We start from the raw sequence: 24,925 nt of genomic DNA on the forward strand, positions 1-24,925 counted from the left end.
CATGCACTTAGAGCATTTGTGTGGGGACACACACAATCGACTGTATAAAAACGCTTTCTACAAAACTGACTTCTATAAATTCAACCTAATTTCGTAGTGTAGACATACCCTTAGTCTCTCAATCCAGGGTGTGGTCACAGTCGCACAAACAATCCAAGTGAAGGGGTTCTTAATCCTTAAGGACAAACTAGTCCCTCCTCTGGGACATGGGGTAGCTACAACTTGTGGATCTTGCTTTCCTGCAGCAAGAATTCCACCGTATCCTAACTCAGGAGCTCTCAGAAAAGATCCATCCCCCTATGCTAGCTAGTGTCCAACCCTGTCAGACTCCTCCTCCAGCTGGAGCAGGCTTTGCAGGTGCTTTGGGGAGGCATCCCTTGACCTCAGAGTTGCTCCTTTAAACCTCACAGTGGGATAGAAGGGCTTTATTCCCTAGCACAAATTCCCCTCTTCCTTCACCTCAGCGTAATTCTTTGCTGAAACACATGCTAGTGTTCTGTCTTCTCGAGACTTTTCAGAAAGCATTGCACAGAGTTAAATTTCAGGGCTATCGGACATAAAAACCCTGATAAATAGATGTTAATAGTTTCCAGTCAGTTTTCAACAAAGAGGGCCATACAGTTTCTTAGTAAAACAAACATTTAATGCACAGAGTAAGCACTAAAAATAGTGTAAAACATTGTACATAGTATTTGGAATACTATGAATATCTTTTACACAAAAGCTGTTGGACAGTAAATCTAGTGGTGTGCCTTCTACAAAGTTCCCCACTTTGCTGCTATTACATACTGTATATTCAAACATAAGGTTTCAACATAACATTTTCTGTACTTTAGTGCAAACATCACAACACATTCCTCTCTGATCCTCTCTCAGAGATGATTTGTCAGTCTTTATAGAGTGGCTATGATATGTATTTTGTGTCACCTGGGCTCTTCACTGCTTGAGAAAAATGTCAGCATCTCAGTCCTATCAAACATTTCAGAAGCTGGTCAGCAAACAAACAGTCTAGCGCGTCATAGCTAGCAACATTCCAGTTAACAGGTGACTGGTCCTCTCAGTTGCTGGGGAAACAGAAACCTGTAGCCCGTGTCAAAAATGGCACAGGTATTGGAATCCAGCTCTTATAGCAGGTATTGCTCTTGATTCTGGGTAGATCAGCTACTGAGTCCACAGGGCTGTCTTTAACTCTTATGTTCATAACAATCCCCCACCTTGCACTCTGAGTGGCTCAGCTCTCAGAGGGTGATGGTGTGTGACCTGCCAGATGTATTGCAGACAATGAAAATATCCTATAAAGCTTCAGAAACAGCTAACAACCATATCTAGTAACTGCCACACTCTATTTCTAGATGTTTCTGTGCCCTTCTAGCTGAGTTCCCCTGCCCCGCGCTGTGTTCAGAGACACACAGTATTCTAGCTAAGATCCTTGAGGGGGCCATTTAGGGATCTGGGGCAAAAATTGGGGATTGGTCCTGCTTTGAGCAGGAGGTTGGATTAGATGATCTCCTGAGGTCCCTTCCAACCCTGATATTCTATGATTCTGTGATTCTATGTCTTCTCTGCACTGCTTTTCTCCCTTTCTTTGGGAGAAACAAAGTCAAATGCTGCAGTATAATGCACTTCACTTTTGGAAATATGCTGTCCCTACAGCTCAGAATTTTGTAGGGATTGTCTGTTAGTTTAACCCAGTCTTGGTAGAGAATTCCCATTCCTCTATTTGGGAATCTCTGTCTATGTAACAGAATGGTAGACTCTCTAAAGTCCTGCTTATGGACTTCCCTCTGTTGAGTCTATCAGGTGGTTGAACCCTGTATGACATTGCACTCCATATGTTCATGGAAATATGCTGACTTCCCTCTGTTGAGTCTATCAGGTGGTTGAATCCAGTATGACATTGCACTCCATATGTTCATGGAAATATGCTTATGAGCGTGAATATAATGTAACTGGAATATGCTTCATGCAAAAGTTCTCTTGTAAGGTATTATTACAATGCTTATAATCTACTGAGTGTGTTCATCCTATTTGTATGTATGTATCATTCTTGTACCTAAAACTAGAAATATGAAGTATAACTCTGAAGTCCTATTGTAATTATGCAAAATGTGGGCCATTAATGGTGGCTTGGAATCTTGGTGGCTCCCATTGACTAGGACAATTGGTTGTGAATGGCTCTCTTTACTTGCAAACCTTCTGGGGTATGTGCAGGCCAGCCGTGGAAGAATGAAGGCTGGGGTCTCACAGGACATGTGACCATGTCACATGATACTGGAATCCATCTTAAACCTGGTGCTTTTCTATTTAGAAGGAGAGGTGGGACCCAGAGAGAGCCAAAAGATTCCCGCCTTGTGCCAAAGATATAAAAGGGTGTGGAACAGAAGAAAAGGGGCTGCCAGTCATGAGAAATCCCCTAATTACCACCTGAGCTGGAACTAACAAGGACTGTACCGGGGAAAGGATTGGGCCCAGACTAGGAAGGAGTCTAGTTTGTGAAAGAAGCCTATTGGATCATCTCTGACTGTGAGATATTACCTGTATCAGTTTCTTAATGTATTAGGCTTGATTTTGCTTTATTTTGCTTGGTGACTTACTTTGTACTGTCTGTTATTACTTGAAACCACTTAAATCCTACTTTTTATACTTAATTAAATCACTTTTATTTATTAATGGACCCAGAGTAAGTGATTAATACCTGGGGGAGCAAACAGCTGTGTATATCTCTCTATCAGTGTTATAGAGGGTGGACAGTCCATGAGTTTACCCTGTATAAGCTTTATACAGAGTAAAATGGATTTATTTGGGGTTTGGATTCCATTGGGAATGGGGTGTCTGGGTGCTGGAGATAGGTAACCTGCTGAGTGGTTTTCAGTTAAAACCTGCAGCTTTGGGGGCATGGTTCAGCCTGGGTCTGTGTTGCAGCAAGCTAGTGTGTCTGGCTCAACAAGGCAGGGTTCTGGAGTCCCAAGATGGCAGAGAAAACGGGCTCAGAGGTAATTTCAGCACATCAGGTGACAGTCCCAAGGGGGTGTCTGTGACCGAACCCATCACAGGCCCTCCTCCTGAACCTACTGCCAAAGTCTTGGATACTGTCCATGGCAGAGGCAGTACATTTAAAATCCCTGTTTGTCTCTGGTCACATCCCCTTCCAATACCTTTAAACCCTACGATGTTATCCATAAGTGTTCTAGCAAAGTTCTGGTCCCTGGGTGCCTGAAAACATGTTTGGGTGTAGTATTGCTCACAGAATGCAGATAGCAATATCTGTTAAAGTGTAGGTGTCTTGGCATTTAACCACCAATGCCATGAGATGGTGTGCCTCAGCTTCCCCTTCCACACAGCAGTGTAGACCTGTTATGCTTTTGCTGCTGTGCCAAGCTTCCAGCCTGTTTACAGATATAACCGAAAACCAACATGCTTGTGGGACTGTCTTGTCACCACCTCTATCATGTACAAAAGTTTTTGCCACAAATCAGGTATGTCACACATCTTTAAAGCGTTTACCGTTAGTATTAACTCCTTTGTCTGGACCCCTAGATGAAGTAGCAAAAGACACAAGATTAACAGCCAACTTATGACGGACAGACTCCGTTCACACAGCCCGGCTTGCCCAGTATCCACTGTATTTCCCAATCCCTTTGTGTACCATGGTAGGTGCTCAGACACAGAATCTCCTGCCTCTTTGGAGAAGGCTCTCAATTCAGGCATGTGTTTGGGGTCCTGGAAAGGAAAGGGTGCACTGCAACCATGTCTGCCCTTGTCCCTCCCTCTGGAATCTCTTTGTGCTGGGCCCCACCCGCTTGTGAAGCTTCCCAAATGCAAAGTTTTTCTTCCTCCTGTCTTGAAGAGACCGTTTTATCTCTTAAAAGTGTAGCAGGAGCAACTTCTTTCAGTGAAATGTTTTGGATTGGTAAGATCCCCTTGGTCACCCCACTCTCTGTTCCCAAAAGGTCACGCTGGGTGGACTCTCCCCTCCAGGAAATTTGACCCCCAATCTTCCCTTAAAATCTGATCCGCAGGTGTGGGGTCTGGCATTTCAGATGCAGATCCTTCACCCTCCTCCTGGGGAAAAGCCTTCCTAGAAAAGGTGGTCAGACCCTCCTGTCCCCGCTCACCTTCTGTCTGGACTTTCCTCTCTGGGTTCCCCCCGAGGCAGACATCCCTGTGTCCTCCAAAAAGGAAGGTGACCCTGAACCAGCTGTGGGCTCACAGCTACGACAGACTCTTCACTGGTCAGCAAAATACCTCCCCTTTCACTCAGGTTGGGCTTGCTTTTAGCTACTGCTAAAAGTTCCTTGGGGTCTGTTTCCACTGCAGCGGTCACAGGACCCCAACTTCCATCTTCAGGATACCTGTCTCTGCGCACCCTAGGGCTAGACCTGTCTCTTGCTGAACTACAACCTCCTGGCAGTCAGCAGCTGGGAAGGCCTCCCTGTTACAAGGTGGAACATCCCCCTCCCCCAGGGAGATGATCAGGACAGGAGCTGGCTCTATCCAGCCCTTCCCACAGGGACCTGCTTTGAGCCCGGGGCTATAGAGCCCATTTTCGATTGCTACCAAGGAATTAAAGAAACACTCTCCCATTTCCCCAGTAGCACATGTGATTTTACCATCCCCTCTGGGGCTTTCAGCGCAAGATTCCTGCAAGAATCAGCGCAAGATTCCTGCAAGCGCAAGATTCCTGCAAGATTCAGCGCAAGACTCTGCCACATCAAAAAAATCATTCCCCAGTAGAAAGGGTGCAAAATTGTGTGCCACCGCTGCAACAGTCAGTTCAGCCTGCAAATCACCAGTTTCCATGTGTACCTTAGCTAAAGGTGCAAGGACTTTGTAATCTCCCACCAATTCTAATTCTGCCATTTTTCCTGATAACATATCCTTCTCCTGGATCAGGTCCCTCCTGATCACAGAGATCTCTGCACCAGTATCCCTCCAACCTTGTAGCACTCTACCATGGAGCTTAACAGTAGGCATACGCTCACTGTTTGGTTGTGTAGAAGCAACCTTTACAAATCCTGTGTGGTAAGAGGCAGTAGCCTGGGATACTCCTGTGCTCTGAGAAGCAGCAGCTTCTTGTGTTACTTGGTGCCTGTTCCCACTCAGCCCAGGACCTTTATTCCTCAGGTGCTCAGTGGACTTGCAATGAGAGCACCTTCTGGGCTCCTCTCCTTGTACAGGAGACTGGGGAGGAATAACAGGGGAATGTGGAGGTGAACGCTCAGCCTCCTTTTCCCCAGGGGTAAAACGGTGATTCTGCTTTCCCCCCACTGTGTACCCCTCGGCCAGTGGTTTGTGTTTAATGGCAGCTTGTGATTGCACAAAAGAGCCTGCAAACCCAGCTAATTCACCCACTGCACCCACCTTTTTGTCCCACAATTCCTGTTTTACATCATCACTGCACATATTCAGGAACTGTTCCTGAGTAACCAAATCACACATTTCTTCCAAGCTTGTAATGCCTTTTCCCTTCACCCCCTTGTTTAACAAATCCCTCATTTCATTCACATAAGCCACATCACTCAATCCAGATCCCTTTTGAAGACGCCTGAATTTTACCCTATAGGTTTCAGGTGTAATCTGGAACTGTTTCAAAACCAGTTCCTTAAATCTACCATAGTTTGAAGCATCATCAATAGGCATCTTATTGAATATGTCCAGAGCTCTCCCAGTCAATTTTGCAACCCAAATAGTCAATTTTTGATCTTCAGGAATCAGATAGAGAGTGCTCAGTCTCTCTAAGATGAAGAAATATTCGGCAATATCACTGGATTCATCATATGATGGACATAACCGCTCCCACTTATGGATTTTTGGAGAAGTGGAGCCATCTGCTGAAGGGCTCTGTCTCTTCCACTCCATTACAGTCAGTTCATGCTTCTGGGTCTCAATTTGGCCTGTATTTCTCTGTCTTTTAATTCCAGGGTTTGCTGCCTCTCTTCTTGAGCAGATTGTTGGGCTAATCTCTGGGCTTCCATGGCTCTTTCGTGAGCAGCTTTTTGTGCTTTAATTTGAGCCTGATTCTGGGCCTCCATGGTTTCCTTGGCCACAGCTGCTTCTTAGAGCCTCATTTCTGCCTGCCACATTTGAAACTCGCAGTCCTTTGCCTTCTCTTCCGCTTCCAGTCAGGCCAGCTCTAGTTTTGTAGCTGCCTCACTGGTAGTTATTTTCCTGCTTACTTGTGCTTATTTCCCTCACCCGAAATAAACAAACAGAAAATAACAAACCAGTAACCACTTTGTCTGTTCTCCGGCCACCGCACTCAAAACTCACTTAAAATCGGTACCAGTGTCTCAAAGCAATCAGCTGTGAACAGATCCTGTTCCATTGGGTGTGGAGAAAAGCCTTAGCCTGAAGTTTGTGTTCCATTATTGTTTGAGTTTAAAGTGAATATGACTTAGGTCCTTTCCAAAACAAAATTTGACAAATGAGATGCAGAAAATTATCTAACTTTGTTTCTTCATTATCATCATTTGTAGGTTTGTGGTATATTTTTCTTCTGTATTTCTTTGCTGTTCGTGCTGAGAGGAACAATTTTAGCAAAATCATTGTTTTTATTATGACATTCCATCCCTAGTGCTGGACATCTTTGCACGGATTTGTGGTTGTCTCCACATTTTTACAAACAAATCTGGTCCTTGCCATATGTTTATCCTGGCATCCTGTCTTTATGCATTTTTAACAAGATGCATTTCAGTTCTTTCACTGCTTGTTAGACACATTCATGGTCTGTGAACCTTGTTCTTTGAGGCGTTGAGGTTTTCCTGCAGGTTGCTGAGCTCCTTCAGCTCCAGTGGATATCAGAGAGAATTGTTCTCACTGAGCACTTCCTGAAAGGTTTTCAGTACTTTGCAGGATTGGAACTGGTAGTAAAAATAATAAGAACTCTACCAACCTAAGCTCTTCCCCCATTAAGCCTATGCTAATTGTATACATTGAAAGCAATAGGTAGAAGAAAAGGCAAATATGCGCGATTGAAGGTATACCTCAGAACTCACCATTAATGCCACACAGCTAAGTATATATCAAAACAAGCTTTACGCTGTAAGTTGCTGTCAATTAGTTTTTGCCAAAGATAAGGGTGTACTCATAAGTCAAAATACTGCAGGTAAGTACAAGTACCAGAGTAAAATCCCTATTATTTTCAGGTTTACATACTTTTATCACTTGCTGAAAAGAATTAATAATAAATAAGCTACCACAGCTTTATATTTTGCTAGATGTACAGAATACAGTAAAATAATATTACTTGACAGTCTGATTTTTAATTGTACCATTTATTGTGTGAGTATTGGAGTTTGAAACTCTGGATCAGATTCTGATCTTACTTCAATATGTAGTATATCTGAACTTTAGTAAGGCTTTTGATACTGTCTCGCATGACCTTCTCATAACCAAACTAAGGCAATACAACCTAGATGGAGCTATTACAAGGTGGGTGCATAACTAGTTGGAAAACCATTCGAGAGTAGGTATCAGTGGTTCACAGTCAAGCTGGAAGGGCCTATCAAATGGGGTCCTGCAGCAATCAGTTCTGGGTCTAGTTCTGTTCATTATCTTCATCAATGATTTTGATAATGGCATAGAGCAGGGGTGGAAAACTTTTTGGTCCGAGGGCCACATTTGGGTATGGAAATTGTATGGTGGGCCATGAATGCTCACAAAATTGGGGTTGGGGTGCAGAAGAGGATGAGGGCTCTGGCTGGGGGTGTGGGCTCTGGGGTGGAGTCAGAAATGAGGCATTCAGGGTGCGGGAGTGGGCTCCAGATCGGGGCAGGGGGTTAGGGTGCGGGGGGATGAGGGCTCTGGCTGGAGGTGCGGGCTCTGGGATGGGGCTGGGGATGAGGGGTTTGGGATGTTGGAAGGTGCTCCAGGCTGGGACTGAGGGGTTTGGAGTGTGGGAGGGGGATTGGGGCTGTGGCAGGGGATTGGGACACGGTTGGGGCTCAGGGGTGCAGGGTCCGGGTGGTGCTTATCTCAAGCAGCTCCCAGAAGCAGCAGCATGCCCCATCTGCAGGCGCCACCCCTGCAGCTCCCATTGGCAGCAGTTCCTGGCCAATGGGAGCTCTGGGGGCGACGCTTGGGGCAGGAGCAGTGTGTGGAGCCCCCTGGCTGCTCCTACGTGTAGGAGCCAGAGCGAGGACATGCCGCTGCTTCCAGGAGCCTCTCGGAGCCACGGCACATGCGTGCCAGGCGGCCCCTCACCCCTTGGCTGGAGTGTGGGAGCGAGGCAAGCCCCAGACCCCACTCCCCAGGAAGGAGCTCGCGGGCTGGATTAAATCAGCTGGTGGGCTGGATGTGGCCTGCGGGCCGTATTTTGCCCACCCCTGGAATAGAGAGTATACTTATAATGTTTGTGGAGGATACAAAGCTGGGAGGGATTGCAAGGGCTTTGGAAGATAGGATTAAAATTCCCAAATGATCTGAACAAACTGGAGAAATGGTCTGAAGTAAATAGGATGAATTTCAATAAGGACAAATGCAAAGTATTCCACCTAGGAAGGAACAATCAGTTGCACATATACAACATGAGATATGACTACCTAGGAAGGAATACTGCAGAAAAGGATCTTGAGGCCATAGTGGATCACAAGATAAATATGAGTCAACAGTGTAACACTGTTGCAAAGAAAGCAAACATCATTCTGGGGTGTCTTAGCAGGAGTGTTGTAAGCAAGACACTAGGGTTACCATATTTGAACATTCAAAAAAGAGAATACTCCATGGGGGGGGGGAGTATTCGCTCATGCCCCCCAGCCCCCCCAACTCCACCCCTTCCCCGCCCCTTCCCCACCCCCATTGCAATCGCTTCCCCAAAGTCCCCGCCCCAACTCCGCCCCTTCCCTGCCCCATTGGATCCCTTCCCCAAATCCCCGCCTGGGCCCCGCCTCCTCCCCTGAGTGCACCACATTCCCCCTCTTCCCCCCTCCCTCCCAGCCACTCCAAACAGCTGTTTCGTGACGCAAGTGCTGGGAGCAAGGGGGGGAAAGCGGGCGCTCTCTTGAGTGATCAACATTCACTTTCTTTCTCGAATGATCAACTCTTCTTTGGGGAAAAATAATAATGGCAAAATCCTGGACATTTTTAGATATTTAAAAATTCCTCCCAGACGGCGATTTAAGAACCAAAAAGCCCATGACCTGGAAAATATGGACGTATGGTAACACTACAAGACACAAGAAGTAATTCTTTAGCTCTACTCTGTGCTGATTAGGCCTCAACTGGAGTGTTGTGTCCAGTTCTGGGTGCCACATTTCAGGAAAGATGTGGATAAATTGGAGAGAGTCCAGAGAAGAGCAACAAAATTGATTAAAAGTCTAGAAAATATGACCTATGAGGGAAGATTGAAAAAATTGGGTTTGTTTAGTCTGGAGAACAAAAGACTGATGGGGGACGTGATAATAGCTTTCAAGTACATAAAAGATTGTTACAAGGAAGAGGGAGAAAAATTATTCTCATTAACCTTTGAGACTAGGACAAGAACTAATAGGCTTAAATTGCAGCAAGGGCAGTTTAGGTTGGACATTAGGAAGAACTTCCTAACTGTTGGTATTTAAGCACTGGACTTAATTGCTTAGGGAGGTTGTAGAATCTCTGTCTTTGGAGATTTTTAAGAGCAGGTTAGACAAAAACCTGTCAGGGATGTTCTAGATAATACCTGGTCCTGCCTTGAGTTCAGGGGACTGGACTTGAAGACTTCTTGAGGTCCCTTCCAGTCCTACAATTCTATGATTCTGCCTGTTTTGCAGCAATGTGACTCTGTTTACTTCAATGGAGTTACCTCCGAATTATACAGTTATGCAATGGTGTAAATGAGATCAGAATCAGGTCCTAAATCTGCAGAAATATCTAAAGAGACATTGCATTTCATTCCAGTACAGACAGATCTGTTATGTGCTCATTTTCAGGCAGCATATTATTCCAGCTGCTTTCCCCCTTCATAGTTACTTTAAATTTATGACTTCTGTGATTTACTTCTCAATGAACTTACCACTGAGAATCAGCAACTCTACAAATCTTCTGACTAGCCAACTTTCACCTTCCCTGCTAATTTGTGTACTTACGAAGGAATGCAGCTATAAATCACAGATAACACAGCTATTTTAGCAAAACTAAATGTCATCCCATTTGTTTGACTTCCAGTCTCAAACAAACACAAAAAATGCTGGGGGTTGGTGGGGTGGGGGGATGACCGGTGAGTAAGAGCACTGCACAGTGGTGCATTTAATTTTTCCATTTGTCATATCACGTCAACTCATGCTCTTCAACTTCTTGCCATTTAACATGTAAGTAGGAGTAGCTGTCAATATAATCTTCAGGACATCTACAAACAAATTTAATCGACTGAAAACAGGGGTGACTAATAAACTCCAAAGAGATTAAAAATGTACTCTGGAAGCAGAAGAGATGTTTGTGCTCAGCTCTGGCGTTTATCTATGGCATTGTCCTGCAATCTTGCACTAAGTGCCCTCTTCTGATCTTTTGCATCAATGCACATAAATCTTCACTTGCATACTGTATCAAGTTTCAGAGTAGCAGCCATGTTAGTCTATATTCGCAAAAAGAAAAGGAGTACTTGTGGCACCTTAGAGACTAACAAATTTATTTGAGCATAAGCTTTCATGAGCTACAGCTCACTTCATCGGATGTATTCAGTGGAAAATACAGTGGGGAGATTTATATACATAGAGAACATGAAACAACGGGTGTTACCATACACACTGCAACGAGAGTGATCACTTAACGTGAGCTATTACCAGCGGGAGAGCGGGGGGGGTAGGGGCGCGGGGGGAACCTTTTGTAGTGATAATCAAGGTGGGCCATTTCCAACAGTTGACAAGAACGTTTGAGGAATAGTGGCGGGTGGGGGGCGGATTAAACAAGGGGAAAATAGTTTTACTTTGTGTAATGACCCATCCACTCCCAGTCTATTCAAGCCTAAGTTAATTGTATCCAGTTTGCAAATTAATTCCAATTCAGCAGTCTCTCGTTGGATATATGCACATGATGGCATATATCACATTGGTAGATGTGCAGGTGAACGAGCCTCTGATAGTGTGGCTGATGTGATTAGGCCCTATGATGGTGTCCCCTGAATAGATATGTGGACACAGTTGGCAATGGGCTTTGTTGCAAGGAGTTGTAAGAATGGTTGATAGAGATCTTGTACGTATTTGTCTCTGTCTGAAGGGTTGGAGCAAATGCGGTTGTATCGTAGAGCTTGGCTGTAGACGATGGATCGTGTGGTGTGGTCTGGATGAGAGCTGGAGGCATGTAGGTAGGCATAGTGGTCAGTAGGTTTCCGGTATAGGGTGGTGTTTATGTGACCATCGCTTATTAGCACCATAGTGTCCAGGAAGTGGATCTCTTGTGTGGACTGGTCCAGGCTGAGGTTGATGGTGTGATGGAAATTGTTGAAATCATGGTGGAATTCCTCAAGGGCTTCTTTTCCATGGGTCCAGATGATGAAGTATCAAGTATTTCATCCAATCATCATCTACAATACAGTGCCACAGATTAATACATAGAAGGGAGTTTTGAACCATGCACAGTTATATGACACATTTCAATCCAGGTCAAAGCTTCAAAGACTAGTTTTAATAAAAGAAAAGTGGGTTCTGTAGTGCGGAAGTGTGAGGAAGCCTGTGATACACCGAAGTTTTCCCCAAATTAAATGCATATTTAATCCTAAAGCTGTCCATCCAATCCAGTATTCTGTCTCTGACAGCGGGCTGGACCAGGTGCTTCAGGGGAAAGCGGAAACACCATAGCTTCAGTATCCTCTTTTTACAGATCTCACAGTATGTCTCTGTTGTCTTAATGCTACTCCTCTTCTATGGGCTTCAAATACTTTGGCTATTTTTAGTGTCTATTAATTTATTTATGCTACTCATCCTCAGCAACTATGTTCCATAACACGTTTGACACCCCAGCTTTATGGATGTCAATGTCATCTTCTTGTTCATTATGGGGAAGAAGTATTGAAATTTCATATCTTAGTTGTGGCGATTCCTCTCCTCAACCCCAATGCCTGGCATCTCACAAGTAACAACATTTTATCCATGGAGATGCATTTTTCTTCAGTTCTGAGATCTTTATTTTGTGCACAGTGTACAGTAGTTTAAAAATATGTACAATGTTATGACTATTGTATTTTATCAGTCAGAGGCAGGGACATCATGTGCGGGAAAGTGTGCTGCTTGTAAAAGAAATTATGCTGCTTTCTGCTTTAGCTCTATATCCTGCACGTAAACTGACTGATATTTTAATTTCCTTGGACTCTTTTGAAAGCTCTCTAAATGAAGGTCCTGATGAAAACATATGACTTTGGTTATCATACTTTATGGTTATTACTGTGTACACATTAAATGTGAAATAATGCAATAAAACAGTACATTTTACATTAAAAATACTGTGAATTTCACAGCTCTTGCAGACATGGCACATGGATCAATGTAATTACTAATCCTTGGTGAGAGAGGTAGAATTACACCTTTTGAAATTCCCCCATTGTGTGAATTCAGAAAGAGGAATCCAGTCTGTATTTAATTTATCTTAACGGCCTTTCAGAAAAGCAGTATTGATGTTTGATTTATCTTTGATTTGATGACAGTAAAGGTAAATGGGCACATACTATATAGTAGAGTCAATGAAAATATTGGGCCTTGATTCTCTCTGGAGTGTAAGGGTTGCATGAAGTTGTTGCAGTCAAGTGAGTTGAGGGGCTCTGAGGCATTCTTGCAGGGCAGATGTAGACGGAACCCAGCTGGCAACACTGCAGTGCTCATTACACCTGCTGCCTCGCAAGAACTTCCTTCAGGATGTCTGAAAAGTCCTGGTTTCTCAATTCACCAAGCAAAAGTGTTAATTCTTCAAATAACTATAAAATGCTTACTTTTAAGAACAGTTAGCTTGCAAAGTTACATACTCAAAAGTTAGAAAATAGCAGAATTAAGGTGGCTCATACATATGTATTAGAATACAGTTATTCATTACATCAACACATACTATTTGTTCCTGGCCGAGGTCTGTAAGGAGACAAGAGAGAGAGGATTTTGTTTTGTGTGTGTGTATGTGTGTGGTGGGTAAGGCTCTGGACTTGAACCCAAGAGTACTGGGTTCTAAACCTGGCCCTGCTCCAGACTTCTTATGGGATATTAGGCAAAACTTTTTCATTGTGCATAGTCACAAGGGGGCCAAATTAAATTTGCACAGGTAACCTAAATTCTGTCATTTCCTAACTTTTAAGTGATTGACTTTGCAACATTAACATAGTTTTTTGTATGCAATATACGACAATATGGGCCATATTCTTGAAGGGCCATATTCTGCTCTCAGTTACTTCCAGGCAACCGATTATACTGATGTTTCCCTGGGGTAAACTATAACAGAATATGACACCTTTAATGTTCTCTCAGAAACATTTAGTTGTCGATAGCTTCTATTAGTGAGATATGGAGAGGGGAAGAATCTTCATTTATGGGTGAGCCAGAACAACTCTTTTCACTGAGTTTTACAAATCTTTTTTCCCCTCCAGTAGCAGGAGTCCTGCTAAACTTGTAAAACAGATTTTAGACTGTTAAGGAAATATAAAAGTGGCAACCAAATGTTAAAAGAAAAAAGTTAACATGAATCAATCATTATGTTCAACTTCTGAACACTAAGAACAGCTTTCAGTGGCTTCCTTACAAAAGGGGAGGAGGTTGTTTCAGATCAGATTTTTATTAGTACAGACAATAGTAGATAAGTGAGTTGAAATGGATGGAACTCTGGTTTTGAGTGAAGAGTCATATCCACTATTATTCAATTAGCACCTCTACAGAGTTCCCACCTCACTCCTCTCTTTACAGCATTCTCCCACTCCCATCTTTGTGCCTTCTTTCATGCTGCCCCGTATGCCTGGAACTTCCTTCTACCTCTCATATAAAGGGCAACCATCCTCTCTTCATTCTAATTGCTCCTTCAATATCATACCTTCCATGAAGTCTATCTTTGTATTAATGAAGCCATGTGTTAACCCACTGATGTATAAAATGCTGTCATAATGCCATCATTTAAAATATCAGTATTCCTCATGGGAGGAAGGATGGCTTATTGGTTAAGCTATTGGACTAGGCCTCTGGTGTTTGACGCCGAGGTCTGTCACAGACTTCCTCTGTGACAATAGGCAAGTCAGTTGTACGCCAGTCTCCCATTTGTAAAATGGGAATGTTACTTCCCTACCTGACAGCAGTGTTGTAAGGATAAATTCTATTAACAATTGTAAGGTGCTCATGTATTATGTTAATGAGGGCTATATAAGCATCTAGAGGAACAAAACATCTTCTGCCTGAATTGTTTTGCTTTTTTCCTTATGGCCTCTGGTTGAGCCCATTCAACTTCCACTAAAATCAATGGGAGACAAGAGATGCAGATACTCAGTATAGTGCCCAGCACACTGTCAATGCTTAGTGCAAAAAAACAAAAACCCATGGGCTAACCATACTTTCTCAGTCAGTTCTGCTGCATATAGTAATGTTACCCCTTTTTGGCCCATGCAGTGAGTCACTATTCAGGGTCTTGCTGCTTGTTTCCATGAGGAGGAGAAATTGATGCTATTTTTTTATGCCATCCTCTCTATTTACCAAGAATGTACACAAAGTTCTGTTTCCCTGGAAACACACAGTAGGAATCAAACAACAGGAAGCAGTTTCCTTGCTCAAAAATCCAAGCCTTTTTCCAGCAAGCACTCTGCACAAAAATCTCTCTCTTCACTTTCTCTCAGAGCCAAGCAACCAGTACTTCTCTGACTGTCTTGCTGCCTTGTCTGTCTGCTTCTGGCTCAAAGACACACATATCTCCACAAAAATAATACCTCGTCCTGGCATTTGCATTCAGACCAAAGGAAAAACCCACAGAACAAATGGTCCAACTCCTACTCCAGCCTTGACATGCTGGTCTGTGATTTGGGTGGTGTTGTCTGTTGTTTTGGGTCTTACTAAAGAATGGGGCATTTAACTACTCCCTCATTTAGTTTGAATAATGGAAAGTGGCTATTACACCCACTAGTTCCAAGGTTGTTTGTGACTGCCCAAAGGTCAAAGATTCACTTCCTGGACAGACAGCCAGTAGTAAATTACAATGTTCCTACTGAGACAAGGTGGGAGAAGTAATATCTTCTATTGGGCCAACTTATGTTGGTGAGAGAGATAAGCTTTCAAGCTTACACAGAGCTCCTCTTCAGGTCTGGGAAACATACTTACACCACGTCTACACTTACAAGCTTACAGTGGCATAGCTGTGCGGCTGTAAGATCGCTCTTGTAGCTGAGTTATGCAGCTGGGAGAGCGCTCTGCCGTCGACATAATAAAACCAGCTGAAAGAGCGGCAGTAGCTATGTCAGCAGGAGAGCATCTCCTGTCGACACAGTGCTGTGCACATAAGCACTTATGCCAGCAAAACTTATGTCACTTAGAGGTGTGTTTTTTTTCACACCCCTGAGCGACAAAAGTTTTGCTGACATAAGTGCTAGTGTAGACTTGGCCTTAGAATGTCACAGCTAGATACAAGGTGGAATAGATTGTTTCACGTAAATAGTTAAGACATATTTCAAAGGACCATTCAAAGGGAAGTGGCCCATTTACACCTCCCCAGTCATGTGGCGGGAGCTGGGGGTGAGTTAAGTGGGTTACAGATTGTTGTAATAAGCCACAAATCCAATGTCTCTGTTCAGTCCATGATTTTTAGCCTCTAGCAAAGTTATGAATTTAAGCTGCCAGGAAAAATTGGGGGGTTGTTTGAAGGCCAGAAGGGAGGTTTCAGGAAAGATTTCTTTCAGGATGTAGTCCCCATGTAAGCTCAAAAGCGTGTCTCTCTCACCAACAGAGGTTGGTCCAGTAGACGATATCACCTCACTCACCTTGTCTCTCTAATATCCTGGGACCAGCACAGCTACAACAACACTACATACACCAATGTTCCTGCTCTCATTCAATTTCCTTTCAGTGCTACCCTTTTCATCTGAAAGTGGCTGCTGTCTATCAATTTGCATAGCATGACTCCTGTTGTTAGTCTCAGTGGGTAATCTGATAAATATGATGGCAGAGGCTCAAGGGGTGTAAAGAAATAATTGGCTATGATAACATGTGATATATTTTCTTAGCTTCTAAACTTTTCTTTGCTCCACAGCACCTTTGGGATCCTTTGTTATTATCACTATAGTCAGCTGTGAGCACTAAAATTTACTGTATTTGTAGTTAAAATCTCACATCCAGGTTATCATGGCTATAAAGAAGATATTGCTATAAAGATTAAACTCTGATGGGGCTTTTCACATATATGAACAGACAGTAGAATAAATACTGAAAAACCTTATCTTTTATATAGATATATTTATGTATATACAAGGACCAGAAAACAATGATGACAAACACTTTTATTTCTATTTGACACAAAATGCTTTTAACAATATATAATCATTATCAGTCAGTACTCCAAGAGGTGGCTGTTGATAATAGTTCTCAGGAAGATGCATTCTCTTATGACCTTTAAATGCTACAATCCCAAATGATGATCCAGATAGAATGTCCCTCATTTCAATATCTTCCATGAACAAATCAAAATGCCTGTGGGTATAAGTAGCATGCCTGATGCTGGGTTATATCCGTAACTTGGCTTTGAGGTACTTTACTAAATCAGAAGCAAAGGGTATTGCAAACTGAATTCTAAATCATTACATTTGGGTTTGACATTTCCTTTTGGAATTAGCACTCATTTGTTATGTTTTTAAACATTATAGTGGTGATTTTTCTTAATCGCCAGCTTCTCATCTTTTCTATAATTTTTCTTTACCAGCTCAGCAGACATAACAAGATGCTTCCAACCATTGTTGCAATATGTTGCAGTATTTGTCTAGCTGGGAGTAGCGTGATTTTGCCTGGGTCCATTTATCCAACTATGTGGACTTCCAGAGTTAAATTAATAAGGATTTTTAGAAAAAAAATTAGGAAGGGATATAAAGCCTCATGCTTCAGGGCAGAAACCAACAGAAGGGGCTAGGATGAAACTTTCCATATGGGCAGGTTACTCCATAATTGCTTACTTCAGCATTTTTTGCTTCTTCCTCTGAAGTATCTGATACTGGCCATTGTTATACAGGACACTGAGGACAGTGAGCTAGATGGACCATTAGTCAGATGCAGTAGGTCCTATGTTCCTGTGCTTTTAATACTTGCTCGCCTCACTTGCCTCATATGGTGTCCTTCATTTGGCCCAATGTGGTGATATCTTCTTCCAAAGACACAAAAGCAGAAAGAACCCTACTGTAGCTGAAGGCACTTGCAGTTATCACACAGTGTCAATTTAAATTTCAGACCTTGATTCCATGCTACAATTCAGTCTTGTTGGCACCAGCTGTAATATAAACTGTGGCTCAGCCAGAGGCGGGACTGCGGTCCATCCTAAGAAATGTAATCTGGCTGGGAAACCTGTTTCCGAGGGAGAATGGATGTAGGAGGCACCTGCACTACAGGTCCTGTGAGGCAATGCAGTGGCTCTGGTGGAAGCAGATTAAATGTTGAACCAACTCTAAAATAAATATTTTGATATAGGCTAACCCCAACTGAAATAAAATGTTGTGTTTTGATTTTCTCAATAGAAAAAAAAATCAGCAAAAATCTACATTTTTCCAAAGAAAATTTTGATTTTTTGGAAGCCAAGTTTTCTGCCAAAGAATCATTTCAGTGGAAAATTCTCAACCAGCTCTATCTATGAACTAGCAATGGGATTCATAATGGAAACTTTTGCAACCCTAATTATAGTTTTCACTGCTAGTGAAAGCTTTGGTAGTTGTCACGGAGTGTGGGGGAGTCCAGGCCCTGCACCCCTCTTCCTGGGATTCACTGAGACTCTCAGCCAGCCAGTAAAACAGAAGGTTTATTGGACAACAGGAACACAGTCCAAAACAGAGCTTGTGGATACACCCAGGACCCCTCAGTCAAGTCCTTCTGGGGGAGCAGGGAGCTTAGACCCCAGCCCTGGGGTTCCCTGTGTTCCTCCACCCAGCCCCAAACTGAAACTAAACCCACCCAGCAGGTTCCCTGCTGCAGTCTCCGTCCACATTCCTGGCAGAGGTGTCACCTCCCTCTCCCCCTCCTGGCTCAGGTGACAGGCTCTCAGGTCTCCCATCCCCAGGGCACATTCCCAGGTCAACACTTCCCCCTCCCTTCTGAGTCACATCGTCACAGTAATACATTGTTGGGTTATATTTGAAAGACATGGCAGTAGAATATGGCTGCACCCATTGACCAACACAAAAGATGTCTTATGTAACTAACAAGGTTTTCAAATTCACATTCTTGACCACTTCTATCCACTATAAGATGTTGCTACTCTCATAAGACTGGTGGGACTGTTGAACCATGATCCCGTGGTTCTTCCTCTTCTTGCTCCCGCAAACAACCTTTGTAAAGATAATGACTAAGAGCTTTTGTTATAATAAGGTCTAAAGAAACTGCATACAGTGGAAATGAACTACTGTTGTTGTGACCAGCCATTTGAACTGTACCATTTGCTTTACAGGTATGGGCATGGTTGGGTAAATCTGATATTGATTCAACAGTCCAGGAGACAAGAGATTCTGGAGGCAGGAGTGATTCTGGCCCAACCACTCAAATTCTTATTGGAGGGAATTTTATCATTGGTGCCAGGGAAGAAGCTCTTTTTCTGTACAACAAATGGGGGAAAATTCCCACAAATCTGGCAGCTGTTTGCCCTGCAACCTAATGCAAGATAAAACATCTAAAGCGTATTTAAGCTGAGTTATATCTATCATACTGATTCATTTCCAGAGTATGCCTCATGCCTATTGCTTGACTCAGGGTGCATTAGGAGGGAAATCTAACAGAAAACATTGGAAACTCCACATCACGGTGTAAAAAGTGCCGCTGCTCTGCTTTTACTGACCTTCTTTTAGAAGGATTCTCTTTCTCATGTTTAACAATCCATTATACCCTTTTATGCCCCCTTTCATCCACAGATTCTACAACCATTAACGAATGAATGAAGCCTCTCACCATCTTTGTGAAGCAGGTACATACAATTATGCTGGTTTTTCACAAGGAGAAGCTGGAGTATAGAAAGGTTAAGTGACTTACACAAGCTGCCAAAAGAAACCCACAGCAGAACTGGGAACAGAACCCAGAACTCTTGGTTCTAAGACCTGGGTCTCTTAAACTACAAAACTGCTTCTTCCCTGTCCTTAATTTACTTTCAAGTTACTTTATAGCAATTGTACAGAATGCTGAGGAGACAAGATGTGGTACAACTTCATTTTGGGGAAATTTTAGTAAAATCTAAGTTCCAAATGCATTTTGATTCATCATTGGGCAGATCAAGTTACCCACCTATTCTTTCCCCTGTAATAGAGGTGTGTTATCAGTTCTGGCCTGCATGATCAGGACCATAGTTATTAAGAGGACCAAACAGCGTCTGCTGTTGTCTTATCTTCAGAGGATCTATGGTTTTAAGTCCTTCTGATTATTTTTACTGGTCACTGAGTCAATGAGATAGCTTGATTTGCCTGCGTAGATGGAAGTGAAGGGGAGAGACAGAGAGAAAGTGTTTCTTCCCTCCCAATTATCTAAATTATATTCATAATTATTTCATCTGAGGGACATTGGAGAAGATGAGAATGACTGACCAAAGCACAACTCAGACATTTATCTTCTCAAACCGTTTATGTCTACTGTGAAAATAACACAGATATTAAATAAAGTGAGGGAGGCAATAGTTGGGGTGGATAAAAATAAATGATTTTTAATATAAACCCCCTTTTTTCATTTAAATTGGGCTTTGATTAAATGAAATAATTTAAAAAAAATAAACCTACTTAAAATTAAATTTGAAATTATGACAATCATGTTATTGCCTAAACTTACTATAGTATATTAAAATAATTTAAATTACATTAAAATAATATTAAGCAGTCCATGTGTGCTGCTGAAGTTTTAAAGAACATCAACCCACTGAACTGGTAGAAGTCACTGACTAAGCACCTGGAACCAGAATATGCTGATGTGCTAAACCAGCTTTTGACAGCAGTAGCCTCTACTGCAGGTGAAGAGAAATTTTTTTCTTCATTTCAGTTTATTCAACTAGTTCAGTTCAATGACTAGTTCATTCTAAGTTAAGAAACCAATTAAGAGTTAAAAAAGCAGGGGAGATTGTTTCCACTTCCAAACTATAAATAAAAACTGGATGTGAAAGGATAAGACATACTAGTTCTAAGATCTTGAAAGTACATAGTGACCAGAAAGAATCAGTTAGTTTCACTAATAGCAGATAATACATCCTGAAATCAGTTAGTTTTAAATACAAAACATGTTTTGCTAAATTGGATGATACTTTTTTGTTATGTATCCAGCACATTCAAGGTAGTTTTAGTTAATTATTAACCATTTTAAAATGCTGTTTTTGTGAATTTTAATTTAATTTGAATTTTCATCCAAATAGAGTTTAACAAAAATTACAAATAAAAAAATTAATCTAGTGAATAAGAAATGCATCATTCACCATTTTTTAACACAATTAAAACGACAAAATTAAGAAACTGAATAAATGTAAGTTAAGCTATATAATTGCTTAAATAAATGTATAAAGATACAGTTTATCTCCAGGTTAGCAAAAAAGCACCAAAATTTAGTATAAAGGCTGTATTTAGCTTTAAATCAATATGTTTAATGGTTATCAACTACAGCTGTCAAGTGATTAAAAAAATTAATCACACAATTAATTACACTGTTAAAAATAATAGAAAATCCATTTATTTAAATATTTTGGATGTTTTTCTACATTTTCAAATATATTGATTTCAGTTATAACAGAGTACAAAGTATACAGTGCTCACTTTATATTTATTTTTGGCTACAAATATTTGCACTGTAAAAACCAAAAGAAATAGTATTTTTCAATTCACCTAATACAAGTACTGTAGTGCAATCTCTTTATCATGAAAGTGGAACTTATGAATGTAGAATTATGTACAAAAAATAATTTCATTCAAAACTAAAACAATGTAAAACTTTAGAGCCTACAAGTCCACTCAGTCCTATTTCATGTTCAGCCAATCGCTCAGACAAAAAAGTTTGTTTACATTTGCAGGAGATAATGCTGCCCTTCTTGTTCACAATGTCACCTGAAAGTGAGAACAGGCATTCTCATGGCACTGTTGTAGCTCTCGTCACAAGATATTTACATGCCAGATGTGCTAAAGATTCATATCCTTCAACGACCATCCCAGAGGACATGTGTCCATGCTGGTGACAGGTTCTGCTCAATGACAATCCAAAGCAGTGCAGACCGATGCATGTTCATTTTCATCATCTGAGTCAGATGCCAACTGCAGATGGTTGTTTTTCTTTTTTGGTGGTTCCGGTTCTGTAGTTTCTGCATCAGAATGTTGCTCTTTTAAGACTTCTGAAAACATGCTCCACATCTCATCCTTTCCAGATTTTGGAAGGCACTTCAGATTCTTAAACCTTGGGCTGAGTGCTGTAGCTATCTTTAGAAATCTCACATTGGTACCTTCTTTGGTTTTTGTCAAATCTGCAGCTAAAGTGTTCTTAAAATGAACTGAGTCATCATCCCAGACGACTATAACATGAAATATATGGCAGAATGCGGGTAAAATAGAGCCGGAGGCATACAATTCTCCCCCAAGGAGTTCAGTTACAAATTTAATTGACGCATTATTTCTTTAACGAGTATCATCAGCATGGAAGCACGTCCTCTGGAATGATGGCTGAAGCATGAAGGAGCATACAAATGTTTAGCATATCTGGCATGTAAATACCTTGCAATGCCAGCTACAAAAGTCCCATGTGAACGCCTGTTCTGACTTTCTGGTAACATTGTAAATAAGAAGTGGGCAGCATTATCTCCCGTAAATGTAAATAAGCTTGTTTGTCTGAGAGATTGGCTGAACAAGAAGTAGGACTGAGCGGACTCATAGGCTCTAAAGTTTTGCATTGTTTTAGTTTTGAGTGCAGTTATGTAACAAAAAAAATCTACATTTGTAAGTTGCACTTTCACAATAAAGAGATTGCCCTACAGTACTTTTAGTGAATTGAAAAATACTGTTAAATTTGTTTATCATTTTACAGTGCAAATATTTATCATAAAAAAAATAATATAAAGTGAGCACTGTACATTTGGATTTGGTGTTGTAATTGAAATCAATATATTTGAAAATGTAGAAAAACATCCAAAAATATGTAATAAATTTTAATTGGTATTTTATTATTTAACAGTGTGATTAAAACTGAATTAATCGCAGTAAACTTTTAAAATCATGATTGATTTTTTTGAGTAAATCGCATGAGTTAATTGTGATTAATCGACAGCCCTATTATCAACAAATAAGAATCATCGTATCTTTAGGGAAAATAACTAAAAAGTACAAATAGAAAATATGATTTAAATCAATTATTTAAATCAAGAGTTCCTGCTTGCTGATCTAAATAGTGATTAGGATTGGTGATTTAAATATCTTGGATTTAAATCATTCCACACTGCTCACCACAAAGGGAAAAAAATCTTCAGCCTATTTTTTTATGCTAGGATTAAGTTTGTGTGAGCAGACGCCATTGTCAGCAATAAAGAGGTCTGCCCTGGGATATTTAGCTGTGATACTGCACTTCTGTGAAGGTCATCACTTCTTTCCATCACAATGAGTGATTGACTCAGCAAGAAGTTCATATTGTACCACGTACTTTCAAAAGTGATTCATGTTAATGGCATGTCTCAGGGGATTGATGCTGAACTGAAGCTACATGTAAAGCTTAACAAATGACACAGCAATATGAAAGTCTACAGACCACTGCTCACATAGATACAAGTTGATGGTAAATATCAAGAAATAAACACAACTAAAAGACATAAAATTGGATGGACAATAAATCTGACAGTTCAAGACCTTTTGGGGCACGAATCATAAAAAATAAAATTACTTACACAGGCATTCCTTGATTTTTGCCACACATCTTTTATAGAGTAGTGGACAGAAGACATTTTCACACTTCTAACATCTTGGTGCAGCTTAAGCTGTGTCAAAAAATCAAAGGATGATACTAAAGAAACATTGCTTTCCCCCGTGCCCCCATAACACTATCACTTGTCCTTATCTGGTGCTTACATGAAATTTATTTGCAACCAAATGGCACCTGAAACCTTTTTCAGACTTCCAAATGCAGCAACATAAACAGTGACACAGAATAGACGTGACATATCTAATTCACTCCAGTAGTTCTCTCAGGCTACCGTTCTTTTCTCTCTCAAAGTCCCAACAATCTGATTTTTCTGTTTATACAAAAACTATCATCGTTTAATGTTAAATAGGTCTGGGACCCCCTTACCTGGGAGGTCATTTATCTTCTTTTGAAATCTTGTGAAATTCTTGTCCTCCGTGACTTACTATGGCAATGAATTCCACAGCCTAATTATACATTGTATGAAGAAGTATTTTCTTTTATTGGTTTTGAATTTCTGACATTTAGTTTCATTGACTGTCCCCTAGTTCTCCTTGTCATGGGGAGCCCTGTGTGTTGGGTGGGGCCACCCGCATTGGCCTAGTGTGGGGTTGGTACACCCCGACATACCCCTTCCCAGAAAAACCTAAGAACCACCTGCTGAAAGGTCTTCTACTGCCCCAGGTGTCTGGCCCAGGGTACCAAGTGAGCCAGATGCAGTAGGCCCTGTCAGAAGTTCCATGGCACCAGCAGTTGTTGGAGTATCTCTTGGATTTATGGATCCTTGGTTACCCGGTATAGACAGTTATTGTGGATCTCAAAGTGGGTCCTTTGGGACTTGTTGGTTCGTGCCCCCCTCCTCCTAGGTGTTGGTCACTTGCTCCCATGCATGACTCAGTTATGGGTCTTCGCTCTGTTCCCTCATCAAGCCCCCATCTACCATCAGCCATTTGCGCCCAGCTCTCTCTGGCGCTTCCATCTCTATGGAGTGAGGCCCGGGATCTTCCACCTGGTCAGGGGGTTCTCCCTCCTGCCCCTCATCCTCCACTTGGCTTAGGAGCCCCTTTAGTCACAGTCTCAGGTTCATTTCTGCCAGCAGCTGGTGTCCCCTCTCCTGCACGAACACCGCTAGTCATGTCCCAGGACCACGGGGTACACCAGCTTCTTGGCCAGGCCGACTGAGCATGTCTCCTCCTGAGGGCCCACCTCCAGCTTTATCCTGGTGGTGGGGTACAGCTGTAAGTCACTCTGGAAGCACTGGCGATATAGAAGGGCCTCTGTCCTGCCTGGTGACTTCACTAGGTTGGCCTGCGTGAGTGCCTGGCTGCACCCTGAGTCGACCAGACATTTTACTAGTGTAAAACCCGCATAGTGACCAGAAGTTTGGGTGGACCTCTCTTCTGGGCTCGCATGTCTGCCACCCAGGTCAGACCATAATTAAGGTCCTGTGACAGGGTTGGGCCAGATGGCTATAGGAGATTAATTTTTTTTGAAGCAGAAAAGAATTTTATTTGTGTAACACTTACAAAGAATCACCAAAGAGGATAAAGCAAAACTATGCAACAAAACAAGAGCAAACAAAAGGTATAACACAGCAGCCTTCAGGAGGGAGAAGTGTTCAGGCTAGCCTGGGCCCAGAGCGGGGGGGCTTCCTCAACACTCGTGGTCTTCCACCCTCCTGAGTTACCTGGTGGCCTAGAGTGGGGGGGTTTCCTCGACACTCGTGGTCTTCCACCCCCTCGAGTTACCTAGTGCCATGCCCAGTGTCACCGATTATTCCCCTCCTGAGAGTGCCTGACAAGATGGGCACGGCTGCGGGGTGGGCGGTTTGGGGTGGGGGGGGTTACACCCACGTGTTATAGGACCCCTCCTAGGTGACAATAATGATGGTATCCACAGCGGCAACAGCTCTCACTCTTCTCCTC

The sequence above is a fragment of the Eretmochelys imbricata genome, chromosome 2, assembly GCF_965152235.1.
Source record: "Eretmochelys imbricata isolate rEreImb1 chromosome 2, rEreImb1.hap1, whole genome shotgun sequence".
NCBI classification, from domain to species: domain Eukaryota; kingdom Metazoa; phylum Chordata; order Testudines; family Cheloniidae; genus Eretmochelys; species Eretmochelys imbricata.